The sequence below is a fragment of the Papio anubis genome, chromosome 2 (assembly GCF_008728515.1).
Source record: "Papio anubis isolate 15944 chromosome 2, Panubis1.0, whole genome shotgun sequence".
Lineage (NCBI taxonomy): Eukaryota > Metazoa > Chordata > Mammalia > Primates > Cercopithecidae > Papio > Papio anubis.
This window is the reverse complement of record NC_044977.1, coordinates 156,361,441-156,388,087: the sequence shown is the minus strand read 5'-3', so window position 1 is coordinate 156,388,087 and position 26,647 is coordinate 156,361,441. Positions and strand designations below refer to the sequence as shown.

The window sequence follows — 26,647 nt, the reverse complement described above, 5'->3', positions numbered from 1 at the left end:
TTCTTGTGACTGCAATGTCATCCTTGGGGTCAATCTGTTAGGTTTCCAAAAGTGTGCTGAGTGCACCATCAGTGGGTGAGAGGGTTTCAGGACACATGTATCCATATCCTTTACACATTTATGTTAATATGCACTGGAGAAAAATATAGGTAGCACAAAAACATATACATTATTTCACACTAATTATAATGTTCCTTTAAAAATAAGTTTATGAAAGTAAAACTGGATATTGGTTTTAGGGAAATAATGGTAACTAAAAGATAGTACAATTAATGTGTGGATATGGTAAAATATTATAGAGGGAACTGAAAAATTGAAATGTGGAAACCTATGAATCCTTATCACCTGTGTCCCCATTTCCCACCACCACCCCTCTGGCACCCATCAAGGCTGTCACGGTCCCTGGTGGCCACTGCTCAACCCCTGCCCTGTCCCACCTCCTCTCACCTGGCTGCTTCCTGGCTGTGCTTCAAGCCTCAGCTCTACTTGAAGGATCCCAGATTCCTCCCACTTGGGTTAGCTGCTTCTCCTCTTTGCCCACTACATTCTCGGTGCTTCTCACCATCACAGTGTTCAGCCCTCTGTATTAGCACGGTCTGTTCATGCATCTTTATCCCTGGGAGCTCCATCAAGCAAAGGAGCATGTCTTATTTGTGGCCGAATCTACTGGCCTGGGGCACTGTCTTCATACAATAGATCTGCTGAATAAATGAACTAATAACTGAATCCAGGCACCTTTGCCATCAGTCACTTCCAACTGAGGAAAGCAAAAGACCAAGCATGCTCATTGATTACATTGATTCTTCTTGAAGTTACTTCACCTCAGGCTCAAGGTTGGGCCACGCATATTTCAACTCTCTAGGACTCCGTGGACATTACCCTGATCACATGATTTCATTTGTGCTCTCTCTAAATGAAAATACAGCAGCTGGGCAGGGCACCTGGTGGTGGGTCTCCCTGTAGAATAGAGCAGATGGCACCAAGCCTTTCATCTATTTTGCTCAGGAAGGGGAGAACTCCTCTGCCTATTGGTGACCTCTAGCCTTACTCACAGTCTGGTATTTTCCAAACGCAAAGTGCCTACTGCAACTTTGAAAGATATTCTCTCTGACATCCAATTTAACAATTAACAATTTTTTTATTGTTTTTTTCCCACCATGGGGCTCAGCTCCTGCTGAGATGTTTCACAGAGAGGGCAGTTTGCCAAGCATTAACTTGTCTGGCCCAGGGGGCATTACTGTACAGCTGATTTCATTTGAGTGAACATCATTCCTTTGGTCTTATTTGCAAACTGTCATATGCTACTGAGATTTAGTTAACTGTTTATGGTTCTGAAACTCATGGCTAGCCAGAGTGCAGGAAAACTGAGCACCTCTTCCAGACTCTAGTGCAATAGATCTAACCCAGGAGATGGCAAAATATTTTCACTGAAGGCCAGATAGTTACTATATTAGGCTTTGTGGACCATATGGTCTCTTTTGCCACTATTCATCTCTGCTATTGTCCCGTGAAAGCAGTCATTGACAATATTTAAATTGATGGGTGTGGCTGTGCTCCAATAAAACTTTATTTATTAAAACAGGTGGAGGGTGTGGTGGTATACGTGCCATAGTTTGCTGAGTCCTTGTGTAACTTAGTGATTAAGACCTCCTACTCTGTAATTGGGCCAACCCGGACATGACCTGCCTAAGGTGGACTGGAGGGGTTGTGGCTAGATTCAGAGAGCTTGGGGCAGACTTCAGGAACCTAAAATATTTGTAAAAGCCTCACCAACTAAATCCTGATCCCTGGGGCTATCTAATCAACCTTATTAGGCCGTCCTTACCAGTGGGTCTTGCAGTCATTCTTGAACGCTGATTTCAGGAGAATCTTAGTGTACTGTAACATGGTTTACCACCACAGAAAGGTATAAACAAAGCAAGCCTCCCAGAATATAACATGAGTGGTGAAAAACGGATGGTTTGTGATCAGTGTTAAAAAGCCAGTGTTCCTGGACTAAAGCATCAGGAAAAGGAACCATCAGTAACTGTGGACTCTGATTTCTTGGCAAATGGTGAGACCTTCTCTGGAGAGTCAAGGGGAAAAGTAGAAACATACAAGCAGGTGACTCAGGAGAGTGCAGCCGTAGTGAAAGGCTGGAGGAGAGTCTTCAAAAGGAAACATTACGTGTTTGTGTATTTGTAAATTATTTATTTGTATATTTGTTCATCCATTCATTCATAAGTCTTCACTAGATCCCTATAAATGCCAGGCACACCTTTACTCTAAGGGAGCTCACAGTCTAAAATTTCCCTAAAATTTTAAGGGAAATTAAAAACAACATGAGAGGTGCCACAATAGTGGCGGAATCCCAAGGGAGGGCTGCGGAGCTGGTTTGTGAGGGTTTGGGCCTTCTGGATTAGCGATCTGAAAGGAGGCAAGGTGGTCATTTCCAGACAACACCCAGCTGTTTGCCACACGCAGGCAGCACCAGGTTTGCCCCTAGGAGAGGCTGGCTTGAGAACCTTGGCCCCAAGCTCACTCCCTTCTCCCCTCACCAGGGCCCATGTTGCTGGCTTTGATGGAAGTGCCTTGATGACCAGACCCTGCCTGGTCCCCACCCTGGCTCCCAGGCTACCGGCCCACGTCTGTGGCCTCTGAGCCCCCAGAGTTTCCCTGAGCGCTGGGGAGAGATTTACTGCACTCCACACATGATGGGGAAGTCATCCCTTTTCCAGCCCATGATGAGAAGCAAGCATAATCAGCTGCCACACACATGTAATTAGAAGAAATAAGAGCAGTAAGAGGAAATTGGTTAAGTAAGCCCAAAATGACTTTTTTATAATGAAGAAATAAATCTCAGATAAAAGAAGCTAACTGAAGCCAGAGCACACACTATCTTTCCTTTTGCTGCACATCCTATTTTCAGAAGAGAAGCCAAGGTCACCTCACAATGTGGGGTTCCACCTCATCCAGACCATGGGGTTGGTGACTCTGCTACTGGGGCGCAGGTAGAGAGGGTTTTGCATGAATCCCATGTGCCCTAGTGCACTTCTGTAGACCCAGGCAGCTGTTTCTCTGATCCCAGGGTTCCCAATTGCATTCTTATCTCAGTCGTGTTCCCTGTGGCAGAATCTGCATCCCTGGGCTGGGCCCTGTCTCCTCACCCCCCTTCCTCTAAATGTATTTGATGTAACTGCCCATTGGGCAGCTGCCCCTCATGCATGCTCACCGCCCCTCACTCCTTTCTGACTCCCTCCTCCTTTGCTCTGGGAAATTCTTTTCAGCTGTCAGTCCCACTTCTACGTTTCTATGGCAACCACAACCCCCAGCCTCATTGCCTTTCCCCACCTTGCATTTATCCCCACCCCCCTCATCCTTTTGCAAGTAGGATTTTCTAGGAAAGCTGCTGATAGACTGGGGTTCCAGTAATTTTCTTCATAAAATAAACAGTTAAGCAGAGGGAGTTGGGGGCAGCAGGACCAGCTGAGGGGGCCACTGGGAAACAGAGAGTTGAGAAAGCAAGCAGTACAGTACAGTGCACATATGAAGCAAGAGTCCTGGGTGCAGCAGTTGACAGCCTCAAATCCACCTGGGCCTGCAGTACCGAGTGAGATGTGGAAGCCTCCCCCAGGCATGCAGGGACAGAGGGCCAAGTGTTAGCACTGACTGGTGGCCATCACAGCTGCACAGCCAGGAAGGGGCAAGGCGGGCCAGGCCCCAGGGGAGGCATGCCTGCCAGGCTGCTCTGACACAGACCAAAGGGAGCGAGGACACGAGCTGCAACCCGCAGGGGAAATTATCCCAAATATCCTCATTACAAAGGCAAGTGCCTCTGAACCCATCAGCGCTTAACTGCCGGAAGTGCCCTCTCCTTGGAAGACAGGGCCATTTTACCAACTCTAATGGCCATTTACATCCATCCTAGTCCACTGAGAGTCATAGGCTTCTCTGGGTACTGCAGGCCGCCAAGCAGGTGTCAGGGAGAGGGCAGGTGCAGGAAAGTGATGGCCAACAGGAGGGCACATGGCTGGGGGCCAAGGAGGCAGGCCACTTAGCTGGAGGCAGTAAGCATGCAGGAGCTCAAAGAAGAGGGTAAATATTATTACATGCCTTTTTATAAATAAAAGAAATATGTTTTTGGCTGCTAATGACCTTCAAATTAGCAGCTTTTTCAGAAAACACTTATGTATTTTTAATTCCAAACATAGCTGAGTGTCAGTTGCAGCAGCAATGAAAGCAGCAGGGCAGCTGGGTAGTTTTAAATAAGAGGAAACCGAGATCATTATTTTTGAAACTGTCAGCTTTTACGCCTCTTAATGGATTCACTTTCTATCATCTCCCCCCCACCCTGCTACGGTCTTTGAAGATTCCCAGGCATTCTCTGTGGGAGAGAGGAACAGAGGCACAGCCTTGTCTTGTGGAAGGACCTGGGCTTTAGTTCCCACCTTGTCTATAAGGACATGACAGTAACTGGCAGGGAGACTTAGCACAAGGTGCTTCCAAAGAGCATGGGAGAGAAAAGAATTTCAGCCTGGGATACAGGGACTCCGGGTTTCTTTCTCTAGCCTGCTCCTGATTTTATGTTAGATAAAGAGATCAGTGACCTGAGAACATCTGAAGGAAGAATGGAGAGGACAATGACAAAGACAATGAGGGAGAGAAGGAGACAGGTGGAAAAATGCTGTGAGAGGCTGAGGGGTAGGGAGGATGAGCAAGCAATAGGGCTGCGCTTCTCAATGTGTGGGTCTCTGGCCAGCCGCAGCAGCAGCAGATTCACCTGAGAGCTTAGAAATGCAACTTCCCATGCCTCAACCCAGATGCACTGGATCAGAAACTCAGGGAGAGGACCCACAATCTGTGTTTTTATAAGCCTTTCAGGTGATTCTTATGCTCACAAAAGTATGAGGGCCACTGAGCAGAGGAATCGTGGCAGAGAGAGGAAGAGAGGAGTCAATGGCAATGGAGAAGGAGGAGAACAAGAGAGAAGATAAATGTGGGGATGAGTCAGTGGGGCGCCAGACCTCTAGCCCTCCACACATACACTCCACATTGTTTTGGAACCATCAGCCCTCAGGGATCTGTTCCACTGACACTGGCACTCAGTCTCACCATGTGGAGCCTCTTTTTACCAGTGGGTTCCTAGCAGAGCTGATCTCTAAGTCGCCAGTGACCCCTAGCTATACCAGGCTTCTTCCAATACAGGGAGAGGGTACAACATCATTTCACTAGTCTGAAAAAATGGGGTTTGTGCTCCTCTTTTGCTCATGTGGACTGCTGAGCAGCCTTTTTTACTGTGTACTTCACTTTTATTTCCAGCTACCAGAAAGATCAGCTGCCAGGTTGAATTTTAGATAAAAGTTGAGCTCTTTTCCAAGCTGTTGGGCCAGTGGACAAACAGCAAAAAATATTGCCTATTTGGTCATGGAGCGCCTAGCACTTAAAGCATGATGGCCCTAAGTTAACAATGATTGTCAAAGTTAACAAATATATGCCTTCTATAAATCTAGCCAACAGACCTTTATTAAGTTTCTACTTTGTGCAGAGGTAACTCTGGCCTGACGGCTGCCTCCTTGGTAAAGACTGGGGGTAAGGACCCTTGCTGAGAGGCCCCGACATCACCCAGACCTCAGACTGGTACTCACTTTCTCCAAAGACTCTGATCTTCTCAAGTCCCATGACCAAATAGGAAATATTCTTGCTGTTTGTCCGCTGGCCTGCTTGTCCACAGCCACTCTGGAAATGTGAAAACATCTTAAGGAGGTTCCTGGGACTATTCTGATCTTAACACGGCTAAGTAAAACGATTAGGTTGACGATATTTATTTATTAGGGACTCTAAGCCACCTGGAAACAGGCACTATTTTCAGGTATCTGGGATTCGTCACTAAACAAAACACAGATCTAGGTCCACAGTAGGATTTAGCAAGGAGCACAGATCACTAATACTAAACGTAATTCATAAATTATCTAGTACCTTTGAAGGTGAAAAGTACAGAGAAAGAAGAACAGTTGAAGAGTGGGGAAGAGTTGTTTCGAATTAAATTAAGGTGATCCGACAGAACTCACTGAGGAGGTGGGATCTGAGCAATTTGAAGTAAAGGGAGTGAGCCATGATGGAAGAGTCTTTCAGGCAGAAGCTGCTGGAGCTATCACCTGGTGTATTCAAAGAATAGCAAGTCGATTTTCCATTTGCTATCTAAGTTAAGCCTCATCATGCCCTAATGTACTAAATATTATTACTAGCATTTTACGAATGTAAAAACTGAGGCTTAGGAAGGCTGCATGGGTTGGCAAAGGCTGTCCAAATAGTGTGTGGCAGAGCTGATATTCCAATCCTGACTGAACCGATCCTAAAGCACATATTATTTTTTTAAAACACACCTTGCTTCCTAGTGTGTGAAGATGGGTGTGGGGATGCTGACAAAAAATAAGACACAGAGACAAGAGAGATGCTACAGTCAGTAGGCACAGGTGCACGGCAAGGGAGTTAACACCAACTATGGTTTGACCTTCAGACAGTGAAGGAGACATCTCTACCACGAACAGTGGTCTCACACTGGAAAGTATGAAACTCATGCCCAAGAGAAGGTTCAAGTCCTACACAATAACAAACAAATTAAGGAGAAGGCTGCCATTCTAAGAGAATTTAAACCTCCTGTCCCAAATGACTGATGTCACAAGACTCTGCCAGAAGTTGTCTGATAGTAAGGAATTGAGGCAATCTGGGTGAACATTGCTGGGAAAGTCAATAGCCAAAATGTGGTGAACGAACATCACGAAGTCCTATGTGTTCCAGAAAATGGGCTACTAGATTTCCACACAACCAACTGCATAGATTTTTAAATTTTATTTTAATTTATAATAGATAATAATTGTACATATTATGAATATGTACATAGTGATGTTTTGATGCATGTAATATACAATGATCAGATCAAGATAATTCCCATATCATCTCAAACATTTATCACTTATTTGTATTGGGAACCATGGGTGTCCTCCTTTTATCTATTTGAAACTTTATAATACGTTATTGCTAACTATAGTCATCCTACAGTGCTATAGAACACTGGAACTTACTCCTCCTATCTAGCTGTAATGTTGTGTCCTTTAACAAATCTCTCCCCTTCCCTTCCTTCCCCTTCCCCTTCCCAGCCTCTAGTATCCTCTGTTCTACCTATTACTTCTATGAGACCTGCTTATTTAAAGATCATAGGTTTGAATAGGCAAAAGAAGAGAAGGATGGGTATATAATATGACAATACACATTTTATAAGAATATACACAACCAAAATATCTGCACTGAACACAATATAATGGCTCTCTATGGTTGGGAAGGATGAAGATAATCCACCCCTTCCTTACTTACTTCATTTGCTGCATATATATATCTTATGTATATATAAACAGATATGTATATATCTGTTTGTGGATATCCACAATGCTTCATTAGTCTGCTAACTTTTGTTCCAGGACAGCGCTATCTTAATTCACACAGCCTCAGTGCACACTTTAATGAATAATAAGAGTCATCTATCTTTACCTACTTTTATAATTTTTATAGATATTTTCATCTGTACGTTTTCCAGGTAAATTATGAGATAATTTTGTAAAATTCCAAAATATCAATATGTTTACTGATACAGCTCTAAATATTAAATTGATATGGAAGAGAATGGACATATTTACCAGATATATCTTCTTATTTACAAATACGGCATTTCTCTCCATTTCTTCAAGTAGTCTCTTACAGTCCTCAGCAAAATTTTGTACTTTGCATACATATGCTGTATATTTCTTTCTAAAATTTTATATAATTTATATTTTGCTGTAGTAAGGGATCTATTCTTTTTTATTATAATTTCTGTTTAAAAATATATTTTAATAATTGCCCAACATATTGAACATTATTTTTGTTAAATAGTTACTTAATGGATTCTATTATTTTGTTTTTTTTTATTTAGGCACATAATAGTACAGTCTATAATAAAAGAGAGTATTAATTCTAAGTCATTAATTTTTAAATCTAATTTTCCTGCCTTATCACATAGTCTAGAACTTGTACAAAAATATTCAGTAATAGTATTGGCAAACATATTTATCTTTTTTCTTATTCAAATGAAAATGTCTTAATTGTTTCACAATGAGATATAATTTTGGTTGCTGCTATTATATACTTATTGAAATAAGGGCATTTCTATCTGTGTTTTACTAATAATTTTTATTTAGAATGGATACTGTATTTTTTCAAATGCATTTTAGCATTTCGAGAGAAGATAATGTATTAAACCAGACTTGAATTCATAAAGTAAACTCTACTTTATCTTGGCATAGTTTGTTTCTAATTTACTAGTGGATCTGATATGTTACAATTTTACATAAAATTCTTGTTCTGTATTAGTAACTATGATTACTGGATAGTCTTCTTATTTGTGTATTCATGCTAGCTTTTTCAGCATTTTACTATCAATGGTCCTGATTAATTGTCATTTTAATTAAACTATAAGCGAAACAATGTCCAAATTATGAGTCAACAGCTTGATAAATTCAACAGCTTGGTAAACTCAAGCAAATTCACTCATGTAACCACCACCCAAATCAAGAAATAAAAAAGTCACTGGCATTAAGCTTCCTCCCACTAAGTATGCCTCCAGACTGTTAGGAATTCTTTTGAACCTTATGCAAATGGAATAATATAGTATATATTATTCTGTGCTTGATTTGTTCTGCTCAAATCATATTTGTGAAATTCATGTTCTTATAATAGTAATTCATTCATTTTGACAGCTGTATAATATTTATTTGTATGATCATATCATAATTTGTTTCTTTACTCCATTGCTGTACATTTGGACTGTTTTCAGTTTTCTATTTTTATGAATAACTGTACTATGAACATTCTGACATGTGCTCTTTGGTGTACATGTCTTTGATACATGCGTGCATGCACTTCTATTACTACATACCTATAAGTAATATTGCCAGGTCATAGGACATAGGCATACACTGCTTTAGTAGGTACTTTCAAATATTTTCCAAAGTGGTGAAATAAGATGTAAAGTTTCTCCCAAAGGGACAGTTGCCAATTTTTTAATCTAAATCCAAGAAGTCTTGGGGCCAACTTGGCTGAGTCCTTGAATATACTATTTCCATTTGGTAAGTGAGACTTGTTGAACACTTTCCAAATTGTTAGTCACTGAGTCTGAGCTGACCCACCACAAAATGTCCAGAAAGTAACAAGCACTTCATGGATCAGATGTTCAGTTTTGACAAGTGCAAGCTAACGGATGCTTTTCCAAAGGGGTGTATCTTAGAAGAATGCAGGAGAAGTCAGAGGGGAAGTCATGTGATGACGGAGGTCATAACTGGAATGATGCAATTTGAAGATGGAGGAAGGGGTCAGGAATCAAAGGATACAAGTGACCATTAGAAATAGGCAAGAAAATAGATTTTTCCATGCAAAGTCTCAGAAGGAACCATCCCTATCAATTCCAATGGCACATTGAAAATATCTTTAGACTTCTGACCTCCAGAACCGTAAGAGAATATATTTGTGTTGTTTTAAGTCACTAAGTTGTGATAATTTGTTATTGTAGCAATAGGAAACTAGGATGAATAATAAGCAATATTCAACCTCTTTTAAAATTAAAGCCTAGGCTACTTAAAAATGGGAAAAAAAAATGTGTATGGGGGGGATGGGGCAGTGTACTTGAGTATTGTGAATGTACCCACATAGTCCCAAGAAGCTTTGTTTGGTGAGCAGGGTTTGCACCCTATGACTGGCTTGGACTTAGCTTACACAGTGGTGACCCTCGAGGAGCCCACATTAATCTGTAGCATCATTTCCCATTACCAAGATAACACCTCCTAAATTCCCATTCAATTTCCACATAAGGAATAGGGGAAGTTTCCAAGGTGGCAGGGCTGACAGCAAACATTTATCACAATTTCTTTAGGACAGTTTCTCATTCTGCAGTGGATCACTTTGATCATTATTGTAAACCCAATTCAGGGCAGTAAGGCTCTGAATACTAGTCAATGTATCATTTATGGTTTCCCAAAGGAGTTTGTTTTGAGGAAAATGCCCTATTTTAGCCAGTACCTATAGCAAAAAGCTCTGACCCTGTTACTGTCATCTACAAATGGATCTACAGAGGATCTACAGACAGACTGCATGAGGGGTGGAACCATAATATGACCTGCTGTTCCCACTCTTCCTTAACAAACATTATGCATCCTATGCCCCCTTCATCTCCCAGGTCAATCAGCCAACGGTTTGTCAGTCTTCCTGGTTTCTGCACATAGTGGTCACATTTTTCTTTCTTTTTATGCTAAGTACAGCTGTGTGTTTTTGCAAATGTTATTTGATAAAGGTAGATCTTCTGGCTCCCTCCTCCCAGGAATAATAGTAATATTACTTATTACAATGGGGTGAATTTGAAGCTGACACCAGAGTCGTGAGGAAATACCCACAGGAGAGGAGAGTTATAACATCCAAGTCCCTTTTTAGTCAGTTTTCTTTGAATCTATTTCTCAGCACTTGACCTGCAACCACATCTCCAATTCCTTCTCATTAACCCACAACAATGTGGAGGACAATTTATGCCTGGTTGAACATACACTTTGGTCAATATGTGTGCTTTCCCTAAATCCTGTTAGTCAGTTCACCAGGTCCTCATCCTTTCTCTTCCAGAAAGTCACATCTCTGTCAGCATCCATCCTAAGTGTCAAAACTGTGGAGAGTCAGACAGTTTACTCTACTTGTAAGCTAACCAGTCACCTTGCCACCATTTCATGAATGCCGGTAGAAGACGCGAGACTCTTGGTCAGAGATGAAGAACAATTTATTACTCATAGCAATAGCAGTAACTAAAGTGTCGTTATTTGGGGGCCAGTTCCCTGAGCCTCAATTCCCTTAGGCTAACATGATGAGAGCCAGATGACACCTGCCACAGTGTACTGCTTTACAGAAGAGGACCCCTGAACTTACTCAACAGTTAGTGTTCTCTTTGCTCCAGAAAGAGGCTTTATCTTATTATACTGGATAGTATTAATAATTATGCCTGCAACTTCCTCCAGAGGGTGACAGTATCTCTGTCCACCAGGGCACAATGCAAACATTCTTGAGAAAATCATCCAGAACAAAGGGCAATCACTGTGTGGCCCACAAGACATGCAGAAAAATCCATGGAGAATTACCTCTTAACCTAAAATGTGTGTAAAGTTCACCGTTTTGAGATATACATTCCTGTGAATGTATACAAATACTAGAGTCATATGACCACTACCAGAATCAATGTAGAATACTTTTTAATCACTGCACAAAGTTTCTATGTGCTCCTTTGTCAAAAAATTATTTCTATTATCCTCAGCTCCTCCTGGCAACCAATAATCAGACTTTGGTCTCTGTAATTTTGCCTTTTCCAGAATGTCATATAAATGAACTCACAAAGAACACAACCATTTGTGTCTAGATTCTTGTGCTTAGCACAGTGTCTTTGAAATTAATCCATGTAATGTATGTGTCAGTAGTTTATTTGGTTTTTATTCCTAAGTAGCATTCTATTGTATGCATATAAAACAATTTCTTCATCATGCATTCACTGGTTGATGGACATCTGGATTATTTCTAGTTTTTTGCTATTTTGAATAAATATGCTACAAACATCACTATTCAGGTTTTCTCTATACAATTCTTTGTGTGAACATATGTTTTCATTTCTTTCAACTAATCATTTTGGCATAAATTCTTGGGCAATGTAAGAAGTTCATGTTTAACTTTATTTTAAAAAACAGACAAACTGCTTTCCTAAGTGGTTGTACCACTTTTCTTCCCTAGGAGCAATCTATGAACATTGTCAGTTACTTCACATTCTTGTACTTGATATGGATTTTTTGGTTTTCTGGCTTTTAAAAATTTCAGTCATTCTAATAGGTATGCAGTGGTATTCCATTGTGCTTTTAATTTGCATTTTCATATTGATTAATGATGTCAAACATCTTTTCATGTGCTTACTTACCATCTTGTGTGTCTTCTTGGTGAAGCATCTGTTCAATTCTTTTTTCCATTTTTAATTGGGCTGTGTTTCTTCTCATTATTCAGTTTTGAGAGTTCTTTTTTTTCAGTTTTCAAAATTACATATCCTTGTGGCTATCATAAGGAGACAGCTCAAGTGTAGATCAATAGCACCCTGAAAATTCCTGAACTTTTTAAAAAAGTTGTATATATTTAAGGTATACAGTATGATGTGTTGATATACATACATGCAGTGAAATGATTACTACAGTCAAACAAATTGACATATCTATCATCTCACATAGCTTCCACTTTTTGGTAGGTAAAAATATCTAAAACCTATTCTCTTATCAAATTTCCAGGATACAATATTATTAACTACAGTACTCAGGCTATACTTTAGATCACTAGGGTTATTTATACTGCATAACTGAAACTTTGTGCCCTTTGACCTCCATTGCCCCATTTTTCCACCTCCTCACCTCTGGTAACCATCTTTCTTATCTCTATTTCTATGTATTCAAGGTTTGTTTTTGTTTTTGTTTTGTTTGTTTTGTTAGTTTCCACATGTAAGTGAGATCATGTAGTATTTTTCTTCCTGTGTCTGGCTTATTGCACTTACCATAATGTCCTTTAGATTCATCAAAGCTTTTGCAGCAATGGCAGGATCTCCTTTTTTAAGGTTAGAAAATATCCATAAATATACACTACAATGTCTTTATCCATTCATCAACTGATGGACATTTAGGGTGTTTTCATATCTTGACTATTGTGAACAATGCTGCAAGAACCATGGAGCATAGATAGCTTTACTATCTTTACAAGGTGGTGATTTCATTTCCTTTGGATGGTATACCTAGATGAGAGGTTGCTGGGTCATATGGCAATTCTAATCTTTAATGTCTTCAGGAACCTCCATGTTGCTTTCCATACTGGCAGTACCATTCTGCATTCCCACTAGCAGTATACAATGGTTGCCTTTTCTCCACACCATTGCTAATACTTGTTATTGCTTGTCTTTTTTTAAAAAAAAAAGTACAAAGAATAAAAGATTAATTGGCTCATGGTTTTGCAGGGTGTGGAGAAAGCATGGCACTGGCATCTGCTTCTGGTGAGGCTTCAGATAACTTACAAACACGGCACAAAGTGAAGGGGAACAGACACATCACAGCGTAGAAGAAGGAGCAAAAGACAGTGGGTGGGGGTCGGAGGGAGGTGCTACACACTTAAACAACCAGATGTTGCAAGAACTCATTCAGTGTCCAGAGGACAACACCAGTACACGAGGGATCCTCCCCCATGACCCAAACACTTTCCACCAGGCCCCACCTCCAACACTGGGGATTACATTTCAGCATGACATTTGAGCAAGCACAGATATCGAAATCTTGAATTTGCATATATCATCTTGATTCTGCATGAAACCTGTCCACATGGCTATCTCAGGCTTCCACACATGACAGTTGGGTTTTAAGGAATTGTGAATGGAAGCTACAGGCTTCCTTGAGGGCATCTTTAGAAAATGCAAATCATCTAGTCTATTGGTCCAAGCATGTCACAAGGCTAGATCATATTTAAAAGGGTTCAACATTTCAAAGGGTACTGAAATAGACTCTACCTCCTGCTAGGAAAATGGTCAGTGTCACATTGCAGAAAAGGCACTGAAAATATATGCTAAGTCGTATTAGAATTATAGGAGTTTTACATAATTTCAGAACATATATGTATATATACATATATATACAACATATACCAATAACATATTTACACAAATATAGACCAAAGAAAGTCAGATATCATTTCATATTTGACAGTGCTTCTTGTATGATTTTTGTACCATATAACCCAAATGTCATTTTTGAACTTTAGAGGACCTAATATCTAAAATATTAGGTAACAAAGAGAAAGAATTTATAATTTGATTTTGGAAAATTTGTCAAATATCAAAGGTCTAAAACACAGGATATCACAAAATAGAATCCCGGGTCATCACAAGGAATTTATTTGGCCAAAATGGTAACTCCAAAAATATTTTTAACAAAGAAAAACCTTTACTCTGATAAAAGAGACTTAGCTTTCCAAACAAGACCCAATGAAGACAGCATGAGGCCAACTGAATCTGTCTCTTCTCTCTCTCCTCCTTTTTTTTTCTGCCATTTACCCAAAGGAGAAAACAAAACCCTTTCATTATTTTTAACATTACATAAAAATCTTCTTCAAAAGGGAAAAATAAATTTTATGCTTGCATTAGTGCATCTTTAATGTTAAAGCTAGTTTTTTATATACAATTTTACGTCTCTACCCAGTTTTAATTAGTTTGACTATAAGGTAAGATTTGCATAAACTTTTCAGAATGCTTTACAATTTTCCATCAAACAGCAGATCGGTTTTCTAAGAAAACCCTGTTATTCAGACACACGGGTCCAGATTCTGGCCCCACATCATTATGACTTCAATGTTTTAACCTAAGGAAACAAGTTAAATAATTTCTTTTAAATCTTAGCCAACTTGCTTATACCCACAGAATTTTTTATAAGATCAACCCTTTACAAACCGTTTTCACTTTGCTTAAAACTTCAGTTTTGTTCCATTGCTCTTTTAGGTTGAGACAGTCATGAAAACCCTCTGAACTAGACAAAATTACATTCCCTTTAACAAAAGCCTTACTCCTGTGCCTTCTTACAATCTTTTACCAAAAACACATTCCCTACACACCTTGTATGTAAAACTGTTTCTCCAGTGGTCTCAACTACACATTACAATGTTAACTGTTAGCAACTTTTATTTTTAGTGAAAAATTTGATAAGTAAGAGATTTTAATTACATATTAGGGGTGGAGCCTAGGACATCAAACAGAAATTCAGATAAGGTCTGACTGCTTTTAGCATAGCTAGTGGGCATGGCTCTCCATATGTCCCCAGCCCTTACTTATAATCAAATTCTCCAAAGTAGGTAAATCGAACAATTTTCAAAAGTCAAAGAAACAGTTTGACCTTAAAACATTTTGCAAATCTGATATCTGACCTTAATTTAGACCAAATATCTACATTTTCAAGACATTTTATTTTACCAATAATCTTTAAAACTGTCTTTATTTCCAAAAGATTACTAATGTTACATGAACAAAAAGGCATTAAAGTTTCTATTTTTCTGACAAAATATTTGATTTAAGCACTTATTTTTCTAAACCAACGAATCAGAGCTCTTTTATATATAAACATACAACACATATAAATAGACAGACAGACACAGAAGATTCAGCACTTGTAAAGTTTTTCATTTGTCAGTTTCTTAATTGTATGACTATTCTCCATTTGAGAAACCTCCTCAAAATCTTCCTGATTGACGAGAAGTCTCCTAAACCAGGACTCTTCCTACTAGTTAGAAGGAGCCAACTGAGATCACCCAAGAGCTGAACAAACTCTCTGCAATGAGGCTACAGACACAGACACCCAATGGTGGAGCTACAAACAGACACCCTGCAATGGGGCTACAGACACCCCACCACAGGACTACAGAACCAGTCAGGAGAAGGAACAAGGCATTGGCAGAGCCTAGGATGCTCACCAATCTAGACACCCCACCATGGGGCTACAGGCTGATACTCCGTGATAGGGCTACAGTTAAGGGACGTCTCCCCAGGACTATTTCTCTATTGCAACTTAATCCATGCACACTGGGCTGGCAGTGCCCCACCAGTAGAGAGAGTACCAGAGTCAGCACCCAGTCCAAGAGAACCAGGCAGCCACTTGGGCTGGCTTCTGGATCCATCACTGGAGGGGGCCACTGAACCACAGGCAGGTAGCCACAAGGGCAATCCTGGACAAATCCCCAACTTTGTAACCACCCAAGGGGTTCACCTTGCCCGCTGCCTAGACAGAGCCCATTCAAGACTGGGGAATTGCAGTAGAGAAAGAGTAATTCATGCTGAGTCAGCTGTGCAGGAGACCAGAGTTTTATTATTACTCAAATCAGTCACCTCTTGTCTTTTTTTAAAATAGCCATTCTAACAGGTCTGAGGTGATATCTCATTATGGATTTGGTTTGCATTTCCTGATGATTAGTGGCATTGGGCACCTTTTTTGGGGGGGTTTTGGACATTTTATTTTTTTCTTTGGAGAAATGTCTATTCAAATCCTTTACCCATTTTTTTTTTTTTATCAGATTACTTGTCTTTTCCTATTAGTTGTGAGAGTTTTTAAATATAGTTTTGATTTTAACTTCTTTTTTTTTTTTTTTTTTTTTTGAGACGGAGTCTCGCTCTGTCACCCAGGCTGGAGTACAGTGGCCGGATCTCAGCTCACTGCAAGCTCCGCCTCCCGGGTTCACGCCATTCTCCTGCCTCAGCCTCCCGAGTAGCTGGGAGTACAGGCGCCCGCCACCACGCCTGGCTAATTTTTTGTATTTTTAGTAGAGACGGGGTTTCACCGTGTTAGCCCGGATGGTCTTGATCTCCTGACCTCGTGATCCGCCCGTCTCGGCCTCCCAAAATGCTGGGATTACAGGCCTGAGCCACCGCGCCCGGCTGATTTTAACTTCTTATGTGGGAAAAACTGAAAGCTTTTCCTGTAAGATCTGACATAAGAGAAGGGTGTCTACTCTTACCATTTCTATTTAACACAGTACTAGAAGTACTAGCAAGAGCAATCAGATAAGAAAAAAATTAAAAGGCATTCAAATCAGAAAGGAAGAAGTAAAATCATCCCTGTTTGCAGATGACACAATTCTAGATGTAGAAAACCCTATAGATTCCACTAAAGCACTACTGGAACTAATAAACTCAGTAGAGTTGCAGGATAAAATATTAATGTATAATAATCAGTTACATTTCTGTATACTAATAATGATCTATCTAGAAAAGAAATCAAGAAAACAATCCCATTACAATGGCATCAGAAATAATAAAATAGCAATAAGTTTAGCCAAGGAAGTGAAAGATCTCTACACTGAAAACTATAAAATGTTGATGAAAGAAATTGAGGAAGATAAAAATAAATGGAAAGATACCACATGTCCACGGATTAGAGGAAGAAATATTATTAAAATGTTTATAATAACTAAAGCAATATACAGATTCAACACAATCCCTATCAAAATCCCAATGGAATTTTTCACAGAAATGGAAAAACAATTTTCTGTGTAATCACAAAAGACCCTGGGTAGCCAAAGAAGGAAAAACAAAGCTAAAGGCATCACATTTCCCAATTTCAAATTATATTACAAAACAATAGTAATTAAAATAGTATAATACTGACATATATAGACCAATAGAACCGAATAGAGAGCCCATAAGTAAACCCAAGCATATATAGATGTTCTTCGACTTACAATGGTGTTGTGTAACAGTAAACTCATTGTAAGTTTTAAAATATCATTAAGTTAAAAATGCATTTAATACACCTAACCTACCAAATATCATAATTCAGCCTAACCAATCTTAAGCGTACTCAGAACACTTACATTAACCTGCAGTAGGGCAAAGTCATCTAACATAAAGCCTGTTTTGTAATAAAGTATTGAATATCCAGTGTAATGTTTTGCATACTGTACTGAAAGTGAAAAACAAAATGGTTGGATGGGTACCATTATAAAGTTGAAGAATTGTAGGTTGAAACATTATAAGTTAGGAACTGTCTGCACAGTCACTGAATTTTCAACAAGGCCACCAAAAAGACACAATGGGCAAAGGATAGTCTCTTCAATAAATAGTGTTGTAAAAACTGGATATCCACATTCAAAAGAATAACACTGTACCCTTATCTTACACCATATATAAAAGTCAGCTGAAAATGGAGTAAAGGCCTATACCTAAGACCTGAATGCATAAAATTGCTGGCAAAAAAAAAGAGAAAAAACAGAGAAAAAAGCAATTTGATATTGGCTTTGGCAAGAATTTTTTGGATAGTTCACCAGAAGCATAGGCAACAAAAGCAAAAAATAAATGGGACTACATCAAACTAAAAAGTTTCTTTAACTTTTAACTTTTCTTTTCTTTTCTTTTCTGTTTTGTTTGTTTGTTTTTTTTTTTTTTGGTTTTTGTTTTGTTTTGTTTTGTTTTGTTTTTAGAGACAGGGCCTTGCTCTGTTGCCCAGGCTGAAGTGTAGTGGTACAACCATAGTTCACTGCAGCCTTGAACTCCTGGGCTCAAGCAATCCTCCTGCCTCAGCCTCCCAAGTAGCTAGGACTACAGGTGCAGGCCACCATGCTCAGCTATTTTTTAAAAATTTTTTTGTAGAGAAGGGGTCTTGCTATTTTGCCCAAGCTGGTCTAAAACTCCTGACCTCAATCAATCCTCCTACTTTAGCCTCCCAAAGTGTTGGGATTACAAGTGTGAACCACCATGCTGGGTCCAAGCTAAAAAGTTTCTGCAAAACAGAGATCTTTGTGAATTCTGGAGAGATGTATTTTATCAGACTTTTTTTCTTGCAGACATTTTCTTCCAGTCTATAGCTTCTCCTTTATTTTGTTAAGATTCAAAGAGCCTAAATTTTAAATTTTGATTAAATCAAATTCAGTTTTTAAAATTTTTATTTTATACTTTGTGCTTTCGTGTTCCAGTAAATCTTTGCCTAACTTAAGGTAAGAATATTTCCTTTTATTATTTTCTTTGATAAGTTTTATGGTTTTGTGCTTTATATTTAGGTTTTTAATCTATTTTGAATTTTTTTCACATATGATACAAGGTATAGATTGAGGGGTGTGTGTGTGTGTGTGTGTGTCTGTGTGTGTATCCAGCTGTGCGATCAATATTTGCTGAGAAGACTGTTCTTTATCCATTGAACTACATTGGCACCTTTGTACAAAGTCAGTGGAATAAATATTTGGATCTATTTCGCTATCTCTATTCTGTTCTATTTATTAGTATATCTAACCTTTCACACATATTATACTGTCTTAATTATTGTTGCCTTATGGTAAGTCTTGAAATGAGGAAGAAATATTCCTCATTTCATAAGGAATATTATGTTTTTTAAAGAAAAATGTTTAACTGTTTTAAGTCCTTTACCTTTCCATATAGATTTTAGAATCAGCTTTCTGACTTCCACAAAGGCCTGCTGACATTTTCAATGGGTTGCAATGAATTTATAGATTTATAGATATATCACTTCATTTATTTAGGGCTTATTTGTTACCCTTCGCTAATATTTTATAACTACAGCTTACAAATCTTAGAATATATTTTGTTAGTATTTTGTATTTATAATGCTTTCATAAGTGGAATTTTTAAATTTATATTTTCAAGTGTTCATCTCTAACATACAGAAATACAATTTATTTTATATTGATCTTGCTAAATTTACTTATTAATTCTAGTTGCCATTTTATACATCCTTTGAAATTTCTACGTAGACACTCATATATGTGCAAATTAAGACAGTTTTATTCCTTTTTTTCCAATCTAGATGCCTTTCTTCTTTTTCTTGATTTCTTTTTCTTCTTCCTCTCTTTCTTTTTCTTTTTCTCTTTCTTTCATCCTTTTTTTTTCCTACCTTATTTCCCTGGCTGGAACTTCCAGTAAAATGTATCAAAACATTCAACAACTATAAAACTTACAAAAGATAATACATGATAAAGTCTACATGACCTTGGACTTTGTGATGAATTTTTAAGTACAACATCAAAAGCGTGATCTATAAAAAAATTTAATATCTCGGACTTCATTAACACCAAAATTCTGAACTGCTGGAACCACTGTTAAGAGAATGAAGAGACAAGTTACAGACTGGGAGAACATATTTGCAAACACATACCTGATAAAAGGTAAGTATCCAAGTTATACAAAGAAGTCTTAAAATTTAACAATAAAAAAATTCAATCTAATTTAAAAATGGGTCAAAGATCTGAACAGACACTTTACCCAAAATATATACAGATGGGAAATAAGCAATTGAGAAGATGGTAATCATCATTTGTCATTAGAGAAATTTGTTAAAGTATACAAAATTACAGGTAGATAAGAATAATAAGTTCTAGTGTTCTATGCCACTATAGGATGACTATAATTAACAATAAGAGATTACATAGTTTCAAATAGCTACACAGAGGATATTGAATGCTCCCAACACAAAGGAATGATAAATGTTTGAGATGTGTTAATTGCCCTGATCCGATCACTATACATTGTATGTATCAAAACATCACTTTGTACCTCAAGAATATGTACAAGTATTGTTTGTTAATTATAAAAATAAACTGTAATAAATAGTTAGAAAATACATAAAATAAGGATAGAATGCAACACACCTATTAGAGTGACTAAAACCCAAAAGAACTCACAATACCAATTGCTGATAAGGATGTGGAGGAACAGAAGCTCTCATTTATTGCTGGTGGAAATGTAAAACAGAACAACCACTTTGGAAAACAGTTTGGCAGTTTCTTACAAAGCCAAACATACTTGTATTATATGATCCAACAATCACACTTCTAGGTATTTACCTACCTGTTTTGAAAACTTATTAATGTGTACACAAAACCTGCACGTGAATATTTATATCCATTTTATTCATAATTACCCCAAACTAGAAGCAATCAAGATATCCTTTGATAAGTGAATGGATAAACAAACTGTGGCACATCCATAAAATGGAATACCACTTAATAATAAAGTGAAATGAACCATCAAGCTATACTAAAACATGAATTAATTTTAAATGTATATTGCTAAGTAAAAGAAGCCAGTCTGAAAAGGCTACAATACTATGTTATTCCACTTATACGGCATTTTGCAAAGAACAAAACTATAGAGATGGTAAACAGATCAGTGACTGCTAGGGGTTTAGGTCAGGGAGAGAGAGCTGAACAGGTGAAACAGGGATTTTTAGAATGGTGACATTATTCTGTATGATACTGCCATAGTAGCTACATGACACTGTAAATTTGTCAAAACCCATAGAACTTTACATCACAAAGAGTAAACCTTAATGTATGCAAATTGTAAAAGATCATTTAGAAAGTTAAGGATCCCAGGGTGGAAATTAGAATGTGACAAAAGAATAAACTATATTACAAATGCATGGAACAACCACACTGAAGGAGATACGAGAAAAGGTGCTGATCAAAGTACCTTTGGAAATGAAGAGAATCTATAAGACTGAAAACAAAAGCACTTGACCTTAAGTACTGTACTGTAGTTGGTAACGTTGCTTCCTGTGAAGGTACAGGTCAATAATTCTGAAAGCACTATGCATATATACTGGAATTGAACAATTAGGTAAATGGATGGCAGATGGTAGGACACAGTTTTCTCACTGTTAGTGTAGGATTTTGCAGATGAGCATGGAAGGAGGATAAAACAATTCATATGATACTGAATTATAGTTGAAAACGTCAATATGAGTTTATGTCTAGCTTAATATACATTGAAATGTTAAATATAAGAATATTTATAGACATGTATATATTGATAGGTTAGCATACACATATCTATTCCCTGCTCTGTCAGTTGAGAAGGCCTAGAAGCAATGCCATTTCGATAGCAACAAGCATACCAAAAACTCCAGCTTCAGTTTTCATATCATTCTCCAGTAAAAAGAATACGACTCTTCATTTTATTTCATTTGTATTTTTTTTTGTTTGGAGAAATAGCTGATTCTAGGACTGGAGCAAGAAATATACAAGATGAGCTTAGAGCATCTTTCAATGCCATAAAGAAATGTTTAAAGAACAAAAAACCCATAATGATGAGGATATGACAAAGGGACAAAGGAGCCAACTGAAAGAATTGTCAGTGGCCAAAGCTGGAACAATTTGAGCAACAAAATAAAGTGGTATTAGATTATAAGCCAAGGTACAAAATAAATATTCAGGAGTTCACACTGACATAAATAAATCATTGAATAAACAAGCAAATACATCAGTCCGTAAATGGGGGAGGAGGAGGGGAGAACAGACAAATCAGCCATGCAAAACTCCCAGCAATTCAAGAAGATACTCCGCATAAAGGAAGTGAAGTGTAAGTCCCTACTCCTTAGTTGTGGGTCGCACATAGTGACTTCCTTTCGGAGTCAAGTATGAAATGGGGGAAAAGGGAGGAGCTTTATGGTGGAGAGGCCTGACTCTCTCACCCGGGTCATCAGGGTTAACACCAACAGTGATAAGTCATGCTTACAATGTGTTTACTTTACATGACTTGATGAAAATGGCACTTTACCTCTGATCTTCCTCCCAGTCCAACCATGAGAAAAGCATCAGGCACACCCCAACTAAAGGACTTTCTACAAAATACCTGATCATTATTACTCAAATTGTCAAAGTCATCAAAAATATAGAAAGTCTGAGAAACTGTCATAGGCAAGCAGAGTCTATGAAAACATGGTGACCAAATGTAATGTGACAGGATCCTAGAACTTTTCTAGACATTTGGTAAAAACGAAGGGAATCAGAATAAAGAATGGATTTTAGTTAATAATAATGTACCAATATTGGTCCATGGACTGTTACAATTTAACCATACTAATGTTGATAATAGGAGAAACTGGGGTGGGGTATATGGGAACTCTGTACTGTCTTCACCATTTTTCTTTAAAACTAAAACTATTCTAAATTTCACAAGTTTATTGAAAATTTAGGATGATAAAATTTCATAAGTAGTGTCAAAATAAATGCTTTTAGCACATATGACAACAAAAGACTAATTTCTTTAACACATAAAGAATTCCTATAAAACCTTGAAGATATCAATAACTTAATAGAAAGGTGGTCCAGGTTTAACTAGATAGTTAACAGAAATGAAATTGCAAAAGACTTTTCCGCTTATAGAAATTTGATCAATATTACTCATAATAAGAAAAATGCAAAGTAGACTACACTGAGATACCATTTTCACTGATCAGATGGGTCAAGTCTGATAACATACTTTTTTGGGAGGGAGAAATAATTATCTTCACTCTTTGTGAGAACATAAATACGTACAAACTCAATGGATGAGAACTTGACAATACATATCAAAATGAGCAATACGTACACACTTTGACCAACTCTTTTAGCTCTTTTGACATCTAGGAATATATTCTCTTGAAATACTAATCTATATATACAAAGATATTTATACAAGGAGAGTCACTGCAGTACTGTTCGTATAACATCAATTACTTTTTTTTTTTTTTTTTTTCCTGAGACCTAGTCTTGCTCTGTCGCCAGGCTGGAGTGCAGTGGCACAATCTGGGCTCACTGCAGCCTCTGCCTCCTGGGCTCAAATGATTCTCCTGCGTCAGCCTCCTGAGTAGCTGGGACTACAGGCGCATGTCACCACACCCAGCTGATTTTTTTTGTATTTTTCATAGAGATCAGGTTTCACCATGTTGGCCAGGATGGTCTCGATCTCTTGACCTCGTGATCCGCCAGCCTCAGCCTCCCAAAGTGCTGGGATTACAGGCATAAGCCACCACGCCCAGCCACATCAATTACTTTTTAAAAGCCAGAAATCTATCATTAGTGGACTTGTCAAAAAATTACACATATGTAAAATAGAGAGTGAAATACAATGTAGCTATTAAGAAAAATTGAAGTACCTCTACCGGTACTGACATGTAACAATTGCCAAGATACAATGAGAGAAGAAAAACAGCAAAGTTCAGAATATTGTGCACCTAAAATTAACTCTTATTAGTATACAAAAACAACAATTTAAAAGAAAATTGCATCCCTAGAGAACTGGACAATTTAAAGAGTGCAATCAGAAAGCAAAATATGTTTTTAGTAATCAAATATGATTGCAAAAATAAAAAAATAAATTCCATCCTGAAATAATAAGAGCCCAGTTGAAGACAAAGCTGGTTCTCTGGCAAATGAAGTTATGATATATGTCTCAAAACACAGAGCAAAATTAAAAGTATTATTGAAAGTTAAGGAGCTGCCAGACAGATACAGCAGTTTCCACACCCTTATAGAAGAGATTTAAAAGGGGTAAACTGAAAAAAGAAAATGGCTAGTGGCAAATTTTCAAGGAAATGTTAGAAGAAAACACTCTGGAGCTAAAGAAAGAGATTCTTTTGACTGAAAGGTCCTACTAAATGCCAACAGAGATTAATGCATAGAAGCTTTTGACAAATTACAGATTTGTAATGTTTTAATAAGACCACTCATCATGAATATTTGGCTTAAAAAATCATTGATGTCATACAAACAATACTACAATGATTCTCCTAGTATAAATATCTTTGTACATATAGATTAGTATTTCAAGATAATATATTCCTATATGTCAAAAGTGCTGGTTAAAGTATATACGTACTGCTCATTTTTATATGTGTTGTTAAATCTGCATCCATCGACTTTGTATATATTTTTATTCCCACCAAGGCTGAAGACAATTCAGTATCTTTCTCCCAAGAAAATATATTATCAGACTCGACTCACCTGATCAGTGAGAACAATATCTCAGTGTAGTCTTCTTGGCTTTTTCCTTATATGAGTGATATCAAAAGTTCTGAACTCCAAAGAATAAAAGATCCTACAACTTCCTAGAGATAAGAAAACAAGGTTACCTCGAAAGAAAAAGAATCAAATGGGTGCAGACTTTTCAGGTCCAACAACGAATTCTAGAAGACAAAGGTGGAATGCTTTCAAAATTCTGAGGGACAAATTATTTGAACCAAGAATTCTATGCCAGTCTAAATGATCAATCAAATATGAGGGTGAAATGACAATTCAGAAAGGTTAAATTCCATTCACGTACATTTTCTGAAACGGAAATGCTCAAGGATATATTCCCAGATAGCCAAAAAGGAAATAAAAGAAAGAAGAAAACATGGACTTTCACAATGAGGTAACTGCTGTGCAGCAATTCTAGGGCATAGTCCCATAAAAACAGGAGGATGGAGGACTTCCATGAAGAAAGAAAGAACATTTTTGAAGAAATAAGAGGATTTCATTCAATCCATCGTATATAGAGAACACATAAAGGTCTTCTCTTAGTCAAATGTGGAAAGAATCTCCGGATGTTTAGGAAAAATGAGAAGCTGCCTAGCAGAAACATAGTACTGTCATTAAAAACAAATGAAAAATGAGGCATGGCCATGAGCTGGAAGGGAGCTGAGAGCGGTGTAAGAAAAGTGTAAAGTATTTGGCTTTTACTTTCTAAGCAGTCTTCCTTAGAAACAAAGGAGAGAGTGTATTTTTGAAGAGGGGGACGGAAAGAGAGGCTTGGGAAGTGCAATGAGTTTTTTGTTGTTGTTGTTGTTTGTTTGCTTATTTGTTTGTTTTGAGACAGGGTCTCACTCTAACACCCAGCCTGGAGTTCAGTGGTGCCATCATGGCTCAGTGCAGACTTGATCTCCCAGGCTCAAGCGATACTCTCATCTCAGTCTCCTGAGTAGCTGGGATTGCAGGCAAGCACCACCAAACCCAGCTAATTTTTTTGTATTTTTTGTAGAGACAAGATTTCTCCATGTTGCTCAGGCTGGTCTCAAACTCCTGGGCTTAAGCAATCCACCTGCCTTGGAGCCACTGCACCCAGCCTGCAATGAATAATATTTACATAGTCTTAATATTTAAAGTGCTATTTTTTTTGGAATTAACTTATGGGTAGGTTATGGCTAAAATAACTAAACTATACTTACAGAAGAAAAATAAAAGTTACAAACTTCGACCACATAAAAAGTGCAAGGAAGAGACAAATGTTTATTTCTTCCCCATATATTGTGGGGAGTAGATAATGTCTAAAATGTTAAAAAACAGAAGTTTGATTATGTTTAAGAGATAATCATTTAAAAAACTAGAATTAATGTTGTCTGAAGTTAGAACATAAAAGAAGATAAGCATATTATTTAATGGTACCCATCAGAAATGCCAAAGATAAGAAGCGTTGTAAGTGGTTACAGCAGAGAGGAACTTCTGTGTTTGGGCTGAAGTGGGACAACTAGGGTAACATTTTCCATAGTGGTCTATACTGTACAATGTAAAATTGTATAATAATATGCATGTTTGCTTCTATAATAAAAAACCAAAAAAATTGCTTATATAATAAAAAATAAAATGAAATAGATTACTAAACCAATGATCAGGGAACAATTAGAAAATAAAGCAGCGATGAATTAAAGCCATAATAAATTCCAAAAAAAGACCTTGTTAATGTGGTCTTATGAAAACCGAAGTGGAACACTTGTATTCTGGTCTTGGCTTTGCCAAGAACTCACTTTGGCCAAGTCATTTCCTCTCTTGCTCCTCAGGTTCCTTATCAGTAAAATGGAGGTATGAGCTTGACAGTCTCTAAGTCCTCAGCTATAGCTTTCTAATATTCTAACTTGAACTTTCCTTCACATTTGGATAAAATTACTAGATGAGCAAATTAAGGGTACCCCCATAGATATCTGTGGGGTAGATATGTAGATAGTGTGAAGTGTGTAGATAGTGTGAAGGGGTAGATAGTGTGAAGATATCTACCTCCTATAGATATCTGTGGGGTAGATATGTAGATAGTGTGAAGGGGCAGATAGTGTGAAGATATCTTTCACACTATCAGGGCATTTTCACGTGGTTAGTCTTTTTATGATTACCCATGTGGTTAGATTCAATGATGTGGGCTGGAGGGCAGCCCAGCTCCTGAGTGATCAGTCACTTCTAATGAGTAGGATTGTAGGCTTATGGTAATGTGGAAGGCAGCGTAGTACATAGCTCAGTCTTTATTGACAGGGGCATCAACATATCT

At 37.9% G+C, this 26,647-nt stretch overlaps 1 long non-coding RNA gene across 1 annotated transcript; it reads right to left on the bottom strand.

Annotated features, from left to right (window-relative positions):
• Nucleotides 1-47: 47 nt before the first annotated feature.
• Nucleotides 48-25,220, bottom strand: LOC103882343. Its single transcript, XR_001900113.3, has 3 exons — nt 24,358-25,220; nt 5,625-5,715; nt 48-133 (listed from the first exon to the last, which is right to left on the bottom strand). It is a non-coding gene; the product is annotated as an uncharacterized LOC103882343 (long non-coding RNA).
• Nucleotides 25,221-26,647: the final 1,427 nt, after the last annotated feature.